This window comes from Schistocerca gregaria, chromosome 4, assembly GCF_023897955.1.
Source record: "Schistocerca gregaria isolate iqSchGreg1 chromosome 4, iqSchGreg1.2, whole genome shotgun sequence".
Classification (NCBI taxonomy): Eukaryota; Metazoa; Arthropoda; class Insecta; order Orthoptera; family Acrididae; genus Schistocerca; species Schistocerca gregaria.
In genome coordinates, this window is record NC_064923.1 from 42,646,864 (window position 1) to 42,662,903 (window position 16,040).

The following is a 16,040-nucleotide window of genomic DNA, read 5'->3' on the forward strand; positions in this document are numbered from 1 at the left end:
CGTCCATCACATATTAGCCTTCCTGCTTTCAACACACACAAACGCTCCCACCACTATGTAGAGACTCCCATATCCCAGCTCAAAGGATATCTTGTGAATGAATCGAGCGTTATGATTGGCTCTTATCGAATTTACCCGCCGAATTACTAATGCAGCCAGTATCGAAGCACCATCCACCTCATCTTTCTTTCTGCAGATGAGACTTTCAGAGGTAAAAACTATTTTACACAGATCGTCAAACTGCATTGACAATTAAGGCCTGCAAAGTGCCCCTACATATCGCTAAATACAGAAAGACTCCTACTCAATTACAATGAATTCCCACTGAGGAGAGGAGCTTGAGCATTAGAACGTGAAACCGACCTGCAACCTGGCAGTATATCACCGCCTACTGTCTTGATGTAGTAAACATTTAATTCGTATCCTGCGCCATACAAAATCAGTCCTTTTATATACTCTGCGAAGACAGACAACGTCGTATATACCCCTTGCAGCAGTAGATATTTACCACAAGGTCGGGCAGACATCCACCCCCAACGCATGACCGGAGCCCCCTAAGCGGTTCAAAGTCATTCTCAGAACTGTTCTACAAATTCGGGCTCGCTTCCCCTCGGCACAAACGCTCTTCTGTTTCTGGTCGGGACCTGACTGCTTGCTTGCTTTCCTACACCCATCTCCATTCTCTGGGATTACAAGAACAGATGTATTTTTGCATGGTTTGGGATAATATTATACCATTTTCACGTTACTTCTCGATATCAAGCACACAGCGGCATCCTACTGATCGCGTGTGCAACATAATTATCTAGATATAGACTGGAAATTATTTCTCTACAAACCCCAAACTTTAGCGAGGTGGAGTGCAATCTAGACCACTGACTAACTAGAAACTTACCCCATGTGCGAGGACCTTTATGTGAAAGAAACTCAACAAAATAATAATAGAGGAAACTGATGTTTCCACTCGCTAATACCAATGTCGGTGTTGTAACGGATTCCAAATCATCCCTATAATTTCCAAAATCAAATAACGTGTTTCTGATGTCTAGAAAACCAGCAAACGTGTCTTGCGCCTGCTAGATGCACACACCACAATCCATGTTCCCTCAACTGAATAAAGGCGCGAAATGTGATGAAGCAATGAAACGAAAATTTACATAGCGGGAATAATGGTCCAGTGCAAATACTCCTCCACTTTCGATCTTCTCAATTCTCCATGCGATCATGAAAGCTATCCAACACATACTATTAGTTCGCTATTCGATCGTCTAGAAGATAACACAGTTAAGTCATCTACAATCACAGAGCTATTACCGTTAAAGGGAAACGTGAACCATTACCACCACAGGCCACGCACACACGGAATCATCCTGGAAAACTGGTCACATATATGTTTTATCATTGTACTAACAATTAAAAGTTACGATCGAGGGCTCAGTTGAGCGACACTCAACAATGATCGAAGTATCAGAAAAACGCCCTGCTGTTGGCTGTGGCTCTGGAAATAGAAATACCTGTACCACTCTTATGATTCGACATACTCTTCCCTCTGCTATCGCAGTACTCCACAGTCAACTCCCTTGTACATGTCGGAAAACAAACAGATACTCTATAATCCTGATGCTCAAGGTGAATCTATCACACGTCCCCTACTGCTACCTCTACTAATAAGTATAATACTTGGCTAATAAATGATTCCACACGGTACAAAATAATACTGAGAGAAAATCAGCGATGGGTGGACATGTCTCATACGTTTTTCTTGTGGGTGTCTGTGTCTTAGAAAGATAGGTGTAATTGGCCAGATTTTAAAAAACCCGATCGCCACAACAACTGTATGTTACTGTCACAAGCGGTCTTGGTTCTACAGGTGCACGCCAGTATCCATGTTGAAAGCTATACTTGCTTTATAAATCTAGGTACGGTATTATCTCTGAATGAGGTGGTTTTTCTATCTGGACAAATACCGATACGGTGATCGCTGGAGTGTATATCATCAGACGAGCAGTTCGATTACACGTAGCCCATGATGCAACCTCATGATAAAACCTCGTGATAACTACAACTTCCTCACACCGCTGGACATTTCTCCAGTATGCGTAACATATTCTACCTCGATACCATGTCTGAAGTTCTGCGATATATCCACTGAGATGCAGGCGATGACTGATTGAGAAGATCACAAACAGTAGTAGATGGTGTGTTGATTGAGGTCGTAAGAAATGTACACTACCTTTTCAGATGTCTAGTGTTACGCTATCCGCTAGAAATGATATCTATCATTTGAAATCGAGTCATTCCATTCAACCAAATACATGCGTTGGATAACAGCCACAAGTGAATCATATTTCTGTCACTGTCATATCTCGAAACAAGTAACCTTTCTCGAACCTATCTGCTACATTAAAATTCCAACGTGGTTTTAGTCAGTCCCTACGCATTTCTATAGCTTAGCGCATCGGAACTGAGCAGAAGTCGGAGAAAGTCATATCCACCACCTTCTGCAACCCGTGTACAAACAGAACGACCTGAGTTAGTGCAACAGGATTGTGTTTTGACCATTTCGTGGAAATGCAAGCATTGTGGTGGACCTCCAAACCAGATACAGATCTGAAGCAGATCCGCATCCATTCTTACCTGTCAGCCCAACATGCCATCATCGTTGTTCTGTACCACCTAACAGAGAAAAATTACGAACTATGAAAAGCTCTACAAACTCTTTCCCACAGAGAACTCACCTAGGCACCGATGCTGACGCAATGACACATAGCTGCGGCAGGGGTCCAGCACGGACAGAGAGATGGCTCAATGCTTCACAGAATAGTATTCGTCCTAGCATTCCTAACGGAACAGCCCGTTTCTCACTAAATGTATCCATCAAACTGCTGCTGCTGTCGGTGTGGGGCGATCCTATTAAGTGTACAGCTTTCATTCCACTCCAGAGGCCAGTTTAAGGTTTCATTACCTGTGCTGTAGGAGGGTGGTCGTGTCCCGCGGACTATACTGTAAATCGCGAGAGACGCTCCTTGCAGCCCTGTCTCGTTGTTTGAACCATGATTTGTTTGTGCTGTAGCACGCTTTGCACATCGCCATACATTTTGTTCTGCCACGACTTCGAGGTCTGCGTCAGAACCCAAACTGACTTTAAAACGACCTGGTCCACGGCCTCTGGCAGAAAACCAGACATCGCACAACGGAAATCACGTGGTTACTGTGGCTACCGTAACACGCCACAAACACTGGATGATTTTAAACAAAAGAGAGTTACAACATAAGGAAACTGGAAGAGTTTTACGGCGTTGGTGTAGGTTTCCAAACTACATTTAAACTTATCTGTCATAGTCATGGAATAGGTGATGACTCTACGATCCCTTTCGACTGATTCATCATATTGCAGTCATGTACGCGATCAGTGTTTCGGTGCTATCCACCCCACAAGGTGCTGTCCATCCACCAAAACTCTTTCTTCAACTCAAACAAGCGATATCAGTTAGTCTTATGTGGTAACAAACAGCGTGCCAGTCCACGGATGGGATGGAAAAGACACCATCGATTTACTCTAATAACAAGTGTCACAGTTGATATTGCGAACACTTTTACAGTAATTTCAACACCGACCAAAAATGTGACAGCATCTTTTCAATTTCAGTATCACAGCTAAACCACCCCTTCTCCACTTTGCGAGTATCATTGCAAACGTGGATAAATGACTGTGCGGTACGTCCGCTCATTGTTAATTCTCGAACACACACACCATCAGAGTATATCAGACTGCACTTCACATATTTCTGACACCTCGAGCATAGTGCTAAATTTATGACCTATCTCTCTGTGTACCGGAGTCACACAGCATCTTCTTGTCTTAGGTTAAAATTAGAAAGACCCTCCTCACACAGTCATCGACCAACCCGCTTTGCAGCACCGTTACCGATTTAATCTGCAACCGACTAGAAGAAGAGCGATACATTCCACGTCTCGTGAATGAATGGAGCTTGCCGAGTCCTCACCCATCCAAGTACACAAGATTTCTCGAGATGCGCCCTCGTTGAGGACGTTAGCACTCCTTATCGATGTACAGTAACAGATTTGAAAGTGTCGTGATGCAATAGCAGACGGTTAAGAAGGACAAGAAACGGATGATTTTTATGCGTGATGGAGCTCCAGACGGACAGAGTTCAAAGCAGTTTTACGTAAATCAACCAAGCTATCAACTCTAAAGTATTGTTCTAGAGTCTAGGGGCAGTACCTGGAAGGTATTAGTAAGAGAGAACATAAACACACGCACACCTAACGCTACAACATTCTGCAGTTAAAACGGGCTATAATGTTTGATCACTTGCGTTTCCGACCTATCAGTCATATGGAATGTAGCACTGTTAATATTCCAATGTAAGAAATATATTTCAAGCGCATGACATACATCCTTCTTCCCGGTTTCTCTACGATAAATTATGTTATCGAACAGTAAAACGAAAAAACTACTTCTGTAAAACATTTGCTCTGTGTGATACGAGCGCCGGCCAGAGTGGCCGAGCGGCTCTAGGCGCTACAGTCTGGAACCGCTCGACCACTACAGTCGCAGGTTAGAATCCTGCCTCGGGCATCGATGTGTGTGGTGTTAGGTTTAAGTAGTTCTTAGTTCTAGGGGACTGATGACCTCAGAAGTTAAGTCCCATACTGCTCAGAGCCATTTTGTGATACGAGCACAATATAGCTTTCCAAAGACGTATAGCATCCACTGTTCATATTAGATCGTGGTTTGGAATTATACGATGCCTGCATCAGCACTATATAAAATGATCACTAGTAACAGGGGATACCTCTTACAAGGAAACATGTAAATGCATAGCAGCAGTGACCGACATGTGAAAATTACAAGTCATTCAACCACTAACTCTGTAAACACCACATCTGTCTGGCATATGTGGACTCAGGGATTTCCCCCGTCTATTATGTGATATGCATACATTTTGGACCTCAATTCCACAAACTCTACATACGGTGCACCATTCGACTCATCTTTCATGAGACCCATAACCTCCTTGTTCTGAGGGATAATACCGTAAGGATTACCGGCCCCGTAAGAAGACGTGTCGAATTCTTTACCATTGCACCTAATTACTTCATATGGATCGCAGTTCTTGATCCAGTAGATAAAGCTGTCTGTATCGATATAAAATAACTTTGGTTCTACGAAATGAGGCTTCGCAAACTCGTAGTGGAATCGGTACATGAAGAATTTGGAGATATCCAGTATTCACATCCCCAAATAGATAGGCTTTATAAACTCTACTGCAGTCTTCGACATCTCCGGAGCAACAAGTTTTCATTTAAGATGGTGGCACACTTAAAATTTGGCCTGGCTATACACTTTCTCACGCCATAACGCCCTTCCAATTCGGTTTAATCAAAATATCACTTCATTTCGTACATTCTGCATAGTTTTCCCGAAAATGGAATTATTCATTAATTTATAAAAGTCTTCTCCAAAATCATTACTCGCGACTGCCCTCTTTTCAGTATTTAGTTCAATATATTCCTTCAACCACGAGGATTGCTTGAAGGAGATTGCCCAGGTGATTCTAATAAGCCTCATCCCGTAATCTGAGGCACAGCTGGAGATTACGATAATGAATAATGTACCTCTGCTTATCTCGAACAGTAGCCAACAGTTTAGGGATGGTGCTTCCTCACGGAATTTCTTGCTCTGGACATAACGACAAGTCGCTTGTCTCTCCATGCAAATTATTAGGATATGTGATGCCTGCTTCAAGCACATACTCTACATCAGAATCGGGCGCAAGACCGATTTTTTGTCCACCTAACCCCTTCAATTCGTTTTCGGGCACCCTTCAAAATCCAACAACCGGCAGTGGCTGCATCATGGCATGCCCGTATAAGTTGTTCACATCTAAGTACAAAATGTAACTAGAATCAAGAGATGCGCTGAAATCGACACCCATCCGTGGGTTATTTGCCTGTGAACACATTGGCAAAGTCCCCCACGGAACTCTGACTTAAAAAATAGAAACATTGCAGCATCAGTCAAATGTTCAATGCTGCACCCCATTTTCTTGAGCATAGAGTCCCAGGATCACCCAGGTGGCATGTAGTAAAAGGCGAGGTCTAGAGGTACGTAGTCATACATACATTCCAGAACTTTTCTAAAACATCTGCAAGCAAACGCACATCCGTGACCACGTATAATCTTGCATATTCTCCCAAATTTGGGATGCTGAAGTCCCGCCAGACATTCACAACATGCTCATAACCTGCTTGTGAGAGTACTGGTAAATTCAGATATTTTGGGAAACCTGGTTTCATTGAGTTTTGCCGTACTATCAATTTACTCATATGGGAAAACTCCTTTCCTAGTCGCATGTTGGAACTTTTCCTCATCGAGAAATGCAGATCGAGTGATATGCATATCATTCCGAGGTAAAGTTTCAACCAGTTTCTGGAGTGAAGTCCGCATAAAGCGTAAAGAGTAAAAGAAGTGGAGCGTAATTTTTGGCGTCTTTCGTTTTGAGAAAGAAATGTACTTTTCAACACTTTCAGGGAGGACACTGACCTGATCTTTCTTCATACCGAACTTAGCCAAGTGCTCAACGAGACAACAAGCGTCATACCATCTCAAATTATGAAAAAAGACGGGTATGTGTCTAGGTAATTGAGACTTCAAATGGCATGCGTTATGAGCTGCAATGCGGAACTTACCCATAAGATGACAGTGGTCTCTACGAGGACTTTCCCACAAATATGACAATTAACCGCATTTTCATACGTTTCATCATCTTCCTGTGATTTGGTAATGGGAATGTTGGTGCTGTAGAGGCGATCAACTTCCCATGAAAGTTTTTCAATCTCAGTGAGAAGCCAAACTGTGGGATCGTTCCCTACGTAAGACTGGTAGCAGTTAAGTTTAGAATCATATCCACGTACAACATGGAACACTGCTGCATAAGGTACGTGTTTTTGTGTGAAGTTTGTGTGTGAAGCTGGGGGGTTCCCTTCACAATGTGTAGTAGGAGCCAGCAGTCATTCAAAGTCGGCTTACACAACGAAAGGACAACGCTGCTGGCGGTGAGTATTTTGAAAATTAATGAAGTTATTTTCCTCAGTGGGCATAATCACATGTACAGAGTCCTTGTAAGCGTAATGTAATAGATGTATCACTAATCACTCTTCAGATGAAAAATAATTCAAACACCTTAAACAAATATGGTTTTTACGTCGCTTTTTACTAAACTGGGAGTAAAGGAGTTGGGACATACGTTTGATCCAGATGTAGTGATAATTATCACCTTCAGAGAAGAGCAACATGTTTACATGCAGCTGTCGCTCACCTGCAAAATTTTGAGAAATGGAGGGGACCGACTTCTGTGTGCTTGTCTTGCTCATCTGACTTGTACTTATTCTTCTCCAGGCCATAAACTTGAACCAATATTCCGGTATTCTGAGCCTCAAATTTAGCTATGTCCTGGATCTTTACAGGGAATTCTATACCATCAAAGGTATTATATGTCTTAATATCGTTGACTTTGCAACTGCCTGAACGCCTAGGGGGGTGACACAATTCGCAGCATAATACTGCATTGCACTTAATGGCTTTAAATCTCGGATCCTCTGGGACTTTGAGGAGCTCCGTCTCCAGGACAGGGAGGCACACCTCTAAAAACCCGACAGGGTGACAATACCTCCCTCCCGGATTTCAATCCTGGTGGAAGAGATGCGCTCCTCAAAAGCCCTAGCAACTGCTGAGTATTCTAGGGGGGTCATTATCCCGTTATTCTGATCCAATTAACTATCAATAGGACAGGGGAGAGCGTTACTGCTAGCCACAGGATAATCAGTATTTCTATAGGGTCCTGCCGTTTGAAGATGGGGCTGACGATGGTGCGTCATGTACACGGAGGGGTATGTGGACAGCACACGAACCTTGCATTGGCAGCGGGGGAGAGCTGGCTGAGGAGGAGGAGGAGGCAGTGAATGCCGACTGGAGCAACCGGGCTGCAGCGAGGGCCCCTGCCAGTACTGGCTGGTGGGGTGGGAGACCGATGCAACAGCTGTTCTTCTTCTTCCTCTCCCACCAACTGTGTTGCCCAATGGGCGCCTAAGGGCTTTGGGTGGTGTGGGGACAGGCACTGCCGCTGCTGCCTCTCGCACCTATGTCTAGGTAGCGACCCCTGGTGGTGATGAACTGAACTAAGCCAGTTGGAGTCCAGACCCAGTAGCAAACACAGCTGCTTGAAATTGGTTAAATAATAAAGAGAAGCCCTTTTTTCCGACGAATCCTAAGGTGGAGGAGTCGACTGAGGTTAGTACAAGTGACTTTTCTCTTGCACCAGCAGCAAACCCCCAAGTGACCAACCTTCCCACCAAAATTCAAACTTGGCGCCAGTTTTTAGGAGGAATTGGCGGTCGGTTCACTTAGGTTAGTGGAGGTAGCCCCAGTGAGCAAGCGATTTTCTTCGCTTAGTAGAGATAACAGGGGTGTGGTGCACTATCATGTTGTAATTCAAATTTGGCACCAGTTCGTAGGAGGAAGCGCCGGTCGGGTGATTTAGGTTAGTGGAATTCGGCCAAGCAGCCTATCTTCCCGCCATTTTCTTTGCTTAGTAGAATAACTGGGATGTGGAACATTATCCTGTTGGAATTTGAACTTCACACCATTTTTCTGGGGGGGGGGGGGGGGGGAGGTGGCACTTTCCCTCCAAAAATTCGAACTTCCCACCATCTTGAGTGACGTCATGGCTGCCAGCTTGGATGACGTCATGTACTGTTGCCAAGTCTACACGGTTCCATCTTGGATGACGTCATCACAGACCTCGAAGTATGGTGATCTTCAAAGCGTGCTACAGCACAAACAAATCATGCTTCGAACAATGACACAGGCCTACAGGGAGCGTCTCTTGCGATTTACAGTACAGTCCGTGGGATACGATCATCCTCTTACAATACAGATAATGAAACCTTAAACTGGCCTCTGGGATGGTATGAAAGCTGTACATTTAATAGGATTACCCCACAACGACAGCAGCAGCAGTTTGATGGGTAAATTTAGTACCGAATGGGCTGATCCATTAGGAATGCTAGGAGGAATGCTATTCTGTGAAGCCATGTTTCTATCCGCACTGGACCCCCGCCTCAGCTATGTGTCATCGCGCCAGCATCAGTGCCTAGGTCAGTTCTGTATAGTAAGAAGTCAGTGCAGCATTTTATAGTTCGTAATTTTTCTCTGTTCGACAGTAGAGAATGATGACAGCATGTTGGGCTGATATACACTCCTGGAAATGGAAAAAAGAACACATTGACACCGGTGTGTCAGACCCACCATACTTGCTCCGGACACTGCGAGAGGGCTGTACAAGCAATGATCACACGCATGGCACAGCGGACACACCAGGAACCGCGGTGCTGGCCGTCGAATGGCGCTAGCTGCGCAGCATTTGTGCACCGCCGCCGTCAGTGTCAGCCAGTTTGCCGTGGCATACGGAGCTCCATCGCAGTCTTAAACACTGGTAGCATGCCGCGACAGCGTGAACGTGAACCGTATGTGCAGTTGACGGACTTTGAGAGAGGGCGTATAGTGGGCATGCGGGAGGCCGGGTGATCGTACCGCCGAATTGCTCAACACGTGGGGCGTGAGGTCTCCACAATACATCGATGTTGTCGCCAGTGGTCGCCGGAAGGTGCACGTGCCCGTCGACCTGGGACCGGACCGCAGCGACGCACGGATGCACGCCAAGACCGTAGGATCCTACGCAGTGCCGTAGGGGACCGCACCGCCACTTCCCAGCAAATTAGGAACACTGTTGCTCCTGGGGTATCGGCGAGGACCATTCGCAACCGTCTCCATAAAGCTGGGCTACGGTCCCGCACACCGTTAGGCCGTCTTCTGCTCACGCCCCAACATCGTGCAGCCCGCCTCCAGTGGTGTCGCGACAGGCGTGAATGGAGGGACGAATGGAGACGTGTCGTCTTCAGCGATGAGAGTCGCTTCTGCCTTGGTGCCAATGATGGTCGTATGCGTGTTTGGCGCCGTGCAGGTGAGCGCCACAATCAGGACTGCATACGACCGAGGCACACAGGGCCAACACCCGGCATCATGGTGTGGGGAGCGATCTCCTACACTGGCCGTACACCTCTGGTGATCGTCGAGGTGACACTGAATAGTGCACGGTACATCCAAACCGTCATCGAACCCATTGTTCTACCGTTCCTAGACCGGCAAGGGAACTTGCTGTTACAACAGGACAATGCACGTCCGCATGTATCCCGTGCCACCCAACGTGCGCTAGAAGGTGTAAGTCAGCTACCCTGGCCTGCAAGATCTCCGGATCTGTCCCCCATTGAGCATGTTTGGGACTGGATGAAGTGTCGTCTCACGCGGTCTGCACGTCCAGCACGAACGCTGGTCCAGCTGAGGCGCCAGGTGGAAATGGCATGGCAAGCCGTTCCACAGGACTACATCCAGCATCTCTACGATCGTCTCCATGGGAGAATAGCAGCCTGCATTGCTGCGAAAGGTGGATATACACTGTACTAGTGCCGACATTGTGCATGCTCTGTTGCCTGTGTCTATGTGCCTGTGGTTCTGTCAGTGTGATTATGTGATGTATCTGACCACAGGAATGTGTCAATAAAGTTTCCCCTTCCTGGGACAATGAATTCACGGTGCTCTTATTTCAATTTCCAGGAGTGTATGTTAATGGATGCGGTTATGCTTTGGGCTGTAGTATCTGTATCTGGTTTGGAGGCACACCACAATGCGTGCATGGTCAAAACACTGTCCTGTTGCACTAACTCAGGTCGTTCTTTTTCTACACGGGTTGCAGAAGGTGGTTGATATGTATTCTCCAACTTCTGCTCAGTTCTGACTTACATTGGAACAATCACAAGTGATAAGCTATAGAAATGGTAGCAATTGCAGGATGGGTGGGGGTTGACTAAAGCCACATTGGAATTTTACTGTAGCACATAGGTTCGAGAAAGGTTACTTGTTTCGAGATATGAGAGTGACAGAAATCTGATTCACTTGTGGCTGTGATCCAACGCATGTATGTGGTTGAATGGAAGGACTTGATTTCAAATCATAGATATCATTTCTAGCGGATAGCGTAACACTAGACATCTGAAAAGGTAGTGTACATTTCTTACGACGTCAATCAACACACCATCTACTACTATTTGTGATCTTTTCAATCAGTCATCGCCTATATCTCAGTGGATATGTCGCAGAACTTCTGACGTGGTATCAAGACAGAATATGTTGCACATACTGGAGAAATATCTAGTGGCGTGAGGGACCTGTAATTATCATGAGATTTTATCATTATGTTGCATCATGGCTACGTAAAATTGGACTGATTGTCTGATAATATCCACTCCAGCTATCACCGTCTCGGTATTTGTCCAGATAGAAGAACCCCCTCATTCAGAGGTAATATTAGTACCTAGATTTATAAAGCAAGTATAGCTTTTAACATGGATACTGGCGCTCACCTGTAGAACCAAGACCGCTTGTGACAGTAATATACATTATATACTTATATGGATACGATGTCTGTTCTTTCGGACACGTCCGAAAGAACAGACTCCACTGAATACCTGCAGCTGTCTAGAACGAAATTAGAACTACATTAATACCTTCAGCTGCTAACGGGAGTTCATATATATATCAACAGGGATAGGTGAAAATGTCTGCCCCAACCGCGACTCGAACCCAGGACCTCTTGCTTACAGGTCAGATGCTCTATCCATATACGCCACCAACGGCACAGAGGATAGTACGCCTGCAGGAACTATCTCGCACATGCCTCCCGCGAGACCCACATTCTCACCTTGTATGTCCACACACTACATTCGTTGTGTCCCACCCCAACACATTCGTTACTCGTGGAAGACATTCTTACCAAGTCCCATAAGAGTTCGGGGAATATGTGAGCATCCGCACTGAAGTAGAAGGTCATGGCCGGTGTTGCCTGAACTACATACTTATATGGATATGATGTCTGTTCTTTCGGACATCTCCACAAGAATAGACGCCATTGAAGACCTGCAGCTGTCTAGAGCGAAATTAGAATTACATTAATACCTTCAGCTGCTAATGGGTGTTGATATATATCGACAGGGGCAGGTGAAAATCGGTGCCTGAACCGGGACTCAAACCCGAGATCTCCATGGAAGACACTTTATCCATTTGAGCCACCGAGGGCACAGAGGGTAGCACGACTGCAGGGATTAGATTTGCTTGAGATGGTATGTGGATACACACGGCGATGCATCAGCAGCACTGCATGCATGGTCTGTTACAATCACTAGGGAGAAAGCAGCTTGTGCTATTCTGGAACAGATTTCTGTAGCCTACACTCAGTAATTAGCCATTCACCAGATTGGAGGCAGAGGGAGGGTTTACACCAGCAGCAGCGAACACACACACGTGCGTCCCACCTTGGAGCATCTGTGCTCTGTAAATAGGTCTTCGCTCCCGTCTGGTCGCGTCATTCCTCAGGTGTCAAGTATGAAGGCGATGCCACCACCTCATTCTTGAGGGACCCAAACTGCCACCTATGTGTGGCTTGGCATGTGAGGGTCACGTCACTTCGCAGCGGCTGTCGCTAGCCTCCTGTGTGGTCCAGTGAATAGGGGGGAGCGGGTCGTGCCTGCGTACATTGTTTGTGTGTCTATCGAATTATTTTGTGTGCAGCTCTGTAGGCTGTGCTATGCATTATTTGGACAGCTTAAGAGTTAATTTCGTGTCTGCACATCTGTGTACTGCATTATTTAGGAGGAGTTTGCATGTCTGTTCTGAAATTATTTAGGAGTTGATTGTGTTTCTGCAGAGCGTTAGTTCGGAGTAGTTTACAGGTCTGTGGGCTGTGTGGCGTGTCCCGAAGCATGTCAGAGCGTGTGTTTGTATCAGTGTGATATAAATACGATCTGAAATCGGCCCCTAAATAAATACTTCCAAAATAAATACAGTACACTCTTTTCTCTCTCCAACAGCCTAGTGCAGACTGTGTCATTTCCCCCTCCAGACAGTCATCTTGGGTTATGCCACGAAACGGACTACAGTGTCCTCTGCTGACAGTACTGTGTACTAGGTTCAGACTTCGTGGCAACCACAATGCCTCCCGCCATTTTCCCACCATCTTGGGTTACGTCACGCAACAGACGACAGTGCTCTCTTGGTGGCAGTACTGAGTACTAGGTGCAGAATTTGTGGTGGACACACTGTATCCCGCCATCTTGGATAATGATACTTGCGTCATCATCCGACTTCATGTCTGCCATCTTGGATTACGTCACGGAATGTACGACAGCGTCTTCTGGTGGTGGTACTGTGTAGTAGGCCATTTGGACTCTGGACTTCGTGGCGAAAGCTATGGATGGTGGTAATGTCTCAAATTGTTTAAATAAAGACTGGTGCGTGATTTCGACAGTTGACAGTTATCAAGACGACCAGCTGAACGCCCATCGCTGAAGAGCAATGCGAGGGTGCAGCTTCTTCTTTCAACACGATCGAGCATCTGTTCGTAACGCACGGCCTGTGACGGAGTGGTTACACGACAATAACATCCCTGTAATGGACTGACCTGCATAGAGTTCTGGCCTGAATCCTGTAGAACGCCATACTGAATTCCAGCATTACCGATGGAGGCGCCACGAACTTGTAATTGATTTTCAGCCAGGTGTCCGAATACTTTCGATCACATAGTGTATGGTAGCAGAAGTTAATACAGTTTCATTTAAGATTTTCCACTTAGCTCGTGAACCATGCGTCTCTGTATCTGGTAGCTGACGTTCTACTTGTGTGCCAGTCAGATAGTAGCTCGCTGATGTAACAGAAAAGTGCTAATCGTAGCGTAAGTAGATAGTAATTGTTACAGTCGCCTCGCGTCTTACATCATCACTAACAAGAGCTATGTAGTAGTTAAGGCACGCCCACGATATGATCAATAGTATCCTGACAGCTGTTGGTGCAAACACATACGTGGTGACTTGCACTCTGCTGAGGTGTCAGCGCTACTGGAGAAGTGCCGACGCTGGACAAGATAGCGATGCTGGACTCTGGCTGGACTCTGTCTCTTTCCGAAGGCCTTCCATTGGGTTAACGTCGGGACTCTATGCAGCTGTTCCTGAAAAAAAAAATGTTGGGATGTTGTTCTCCACGAACCACTACGTGACAAAGGCTGTTTTACGACAGGGTGTACAGCTGTGCTGATACCAACACCGTCTCCCTGCAGTACGCATTGTTGTAAAATGTGTTCATATCCTTCCACATTCGGTGTTTTCTTAACCTTTGCTTCACCACCGTTGCTTACAGAAAATCATCTTTCTGTAGGTATATTTTACATCAGATCGGTTTTAACCACTTTTTTGCTTAAAGCCTACTACTAATAGTAACTGCTCCTCAAAACAAAAAACAAAAAAACAAAAACAAAAATAAAAGTTAGAAACACAAGAGCATGAGGTGGTAAACGTCTCTCCGACATGAATAAAGGCAGCCTAAAATTCGCAAGTTTTTCACTTTCGTTTACAATAAAATAATCTTCATTTGTTGTGACAATCATTTCTGCTCTAGAAAATCATAAATTTTTCTTGGATAACATATTTCAGGTAAGATGCAGTGCGAAAAATCGTATGTTGCTTCAACTCAACAGTGGAGCTAAGCGGATATTCCACAATTTAGTGCCTCGATTTACAAATCCATTTATACAGTTTCTTTAAATTTTGATTTTTATGTTTAAAGTTATAACTAAGCAGCATCATTATCTTCACTATATCTGGCTTTTTGACTGACGCTGAACTGGAAATTACAATTCGTTTACCTGTTTATGAATTCAGTGCATACAATGCTGTCCCTGACGGTGACATATTAGATATTGGGGTCGAAATTGATGAAACTGTCGAAATAGGTGAAATTTCGGAGTCTCTTGCAGAAGCAGCTGTCATGAATTTCATTCACATGATGGAAAGGAAGAACGCGGCTGGAAGTTTCAGCAATTAGGGAAGAGGAAGAGACAGAATATGAACTTCCAAAGATGTAGTTCAGTAACCGAGGTAATAATACTGAGAGCGTATGTACGTATAACGGTAATTATACGACACAGATGATGATTTCTTGAAATTTCATGATGATTTATTCAGAAGGGATGATATTATAGAATATCAGCTAGAAGCAAACGTAAACAACCGTAATACAAATTAATATGCAGGATCACAGTAGCAGCAAGTGAAACACAGACGTAAGCGTGCTGACTAAAAATTTAGAGAAACTGTTTTCGTGCTCCAAGACGTAGAATCGAAAGCATGACTTCCACCTCTACCAGTAAAGAAAATGACGTCTTTGCAGAGTTATAAACTATTTCTGAATGATAATATATTTGAAATCTTTGCTGAGCAGTCTCTGTCTATTCATTGGTGTTTAGTAATTACAGTCCACCTTTCTTTCAAGAGTCTCTCCTAAACGTACGTTTGCATTAGAAGTAATCTGACGTGGCACCTCCCACACTGACCACACTGAATATCTGATGTTGGCGGTTAACATTCTGCTGTTCCACACTCCCGCTCCCTCTTCACTCTTACAAATATGCGCATCCACGCAATCCCGCCACGATACTCTCTCTCTCTCTCTCTTTCTCTCTCTCTCTCTCTCTCTCTCTCTCTCTCTCACACACACACACACACACACAAGCATACGCGTAACCCGAGATATCATAACCACTTAAGACTGTCTTTATAAAATCACTTGCGATGACAGAGGAGATTTACAGCTGAAGATAAATTTATTCTCTAATTTTCATAATATTTTCTGTTTTCCTATTATAATAAGTTCGTAATTTACTGCTTTGGAACAACAGATAATCACTGCAGCAATTTTTCCTCCTATCACTTGACTGCAGGCCCAATCGTTTTCACTTCAGAAGCGATTATGCAACGCTGACTGCTGAGGCATTCATAGATGAAGTCCACGTGATGTTTACAACACGTAATTTGGTGTCACGGACAGAATCGTCGATTATCAGATCCAAGAA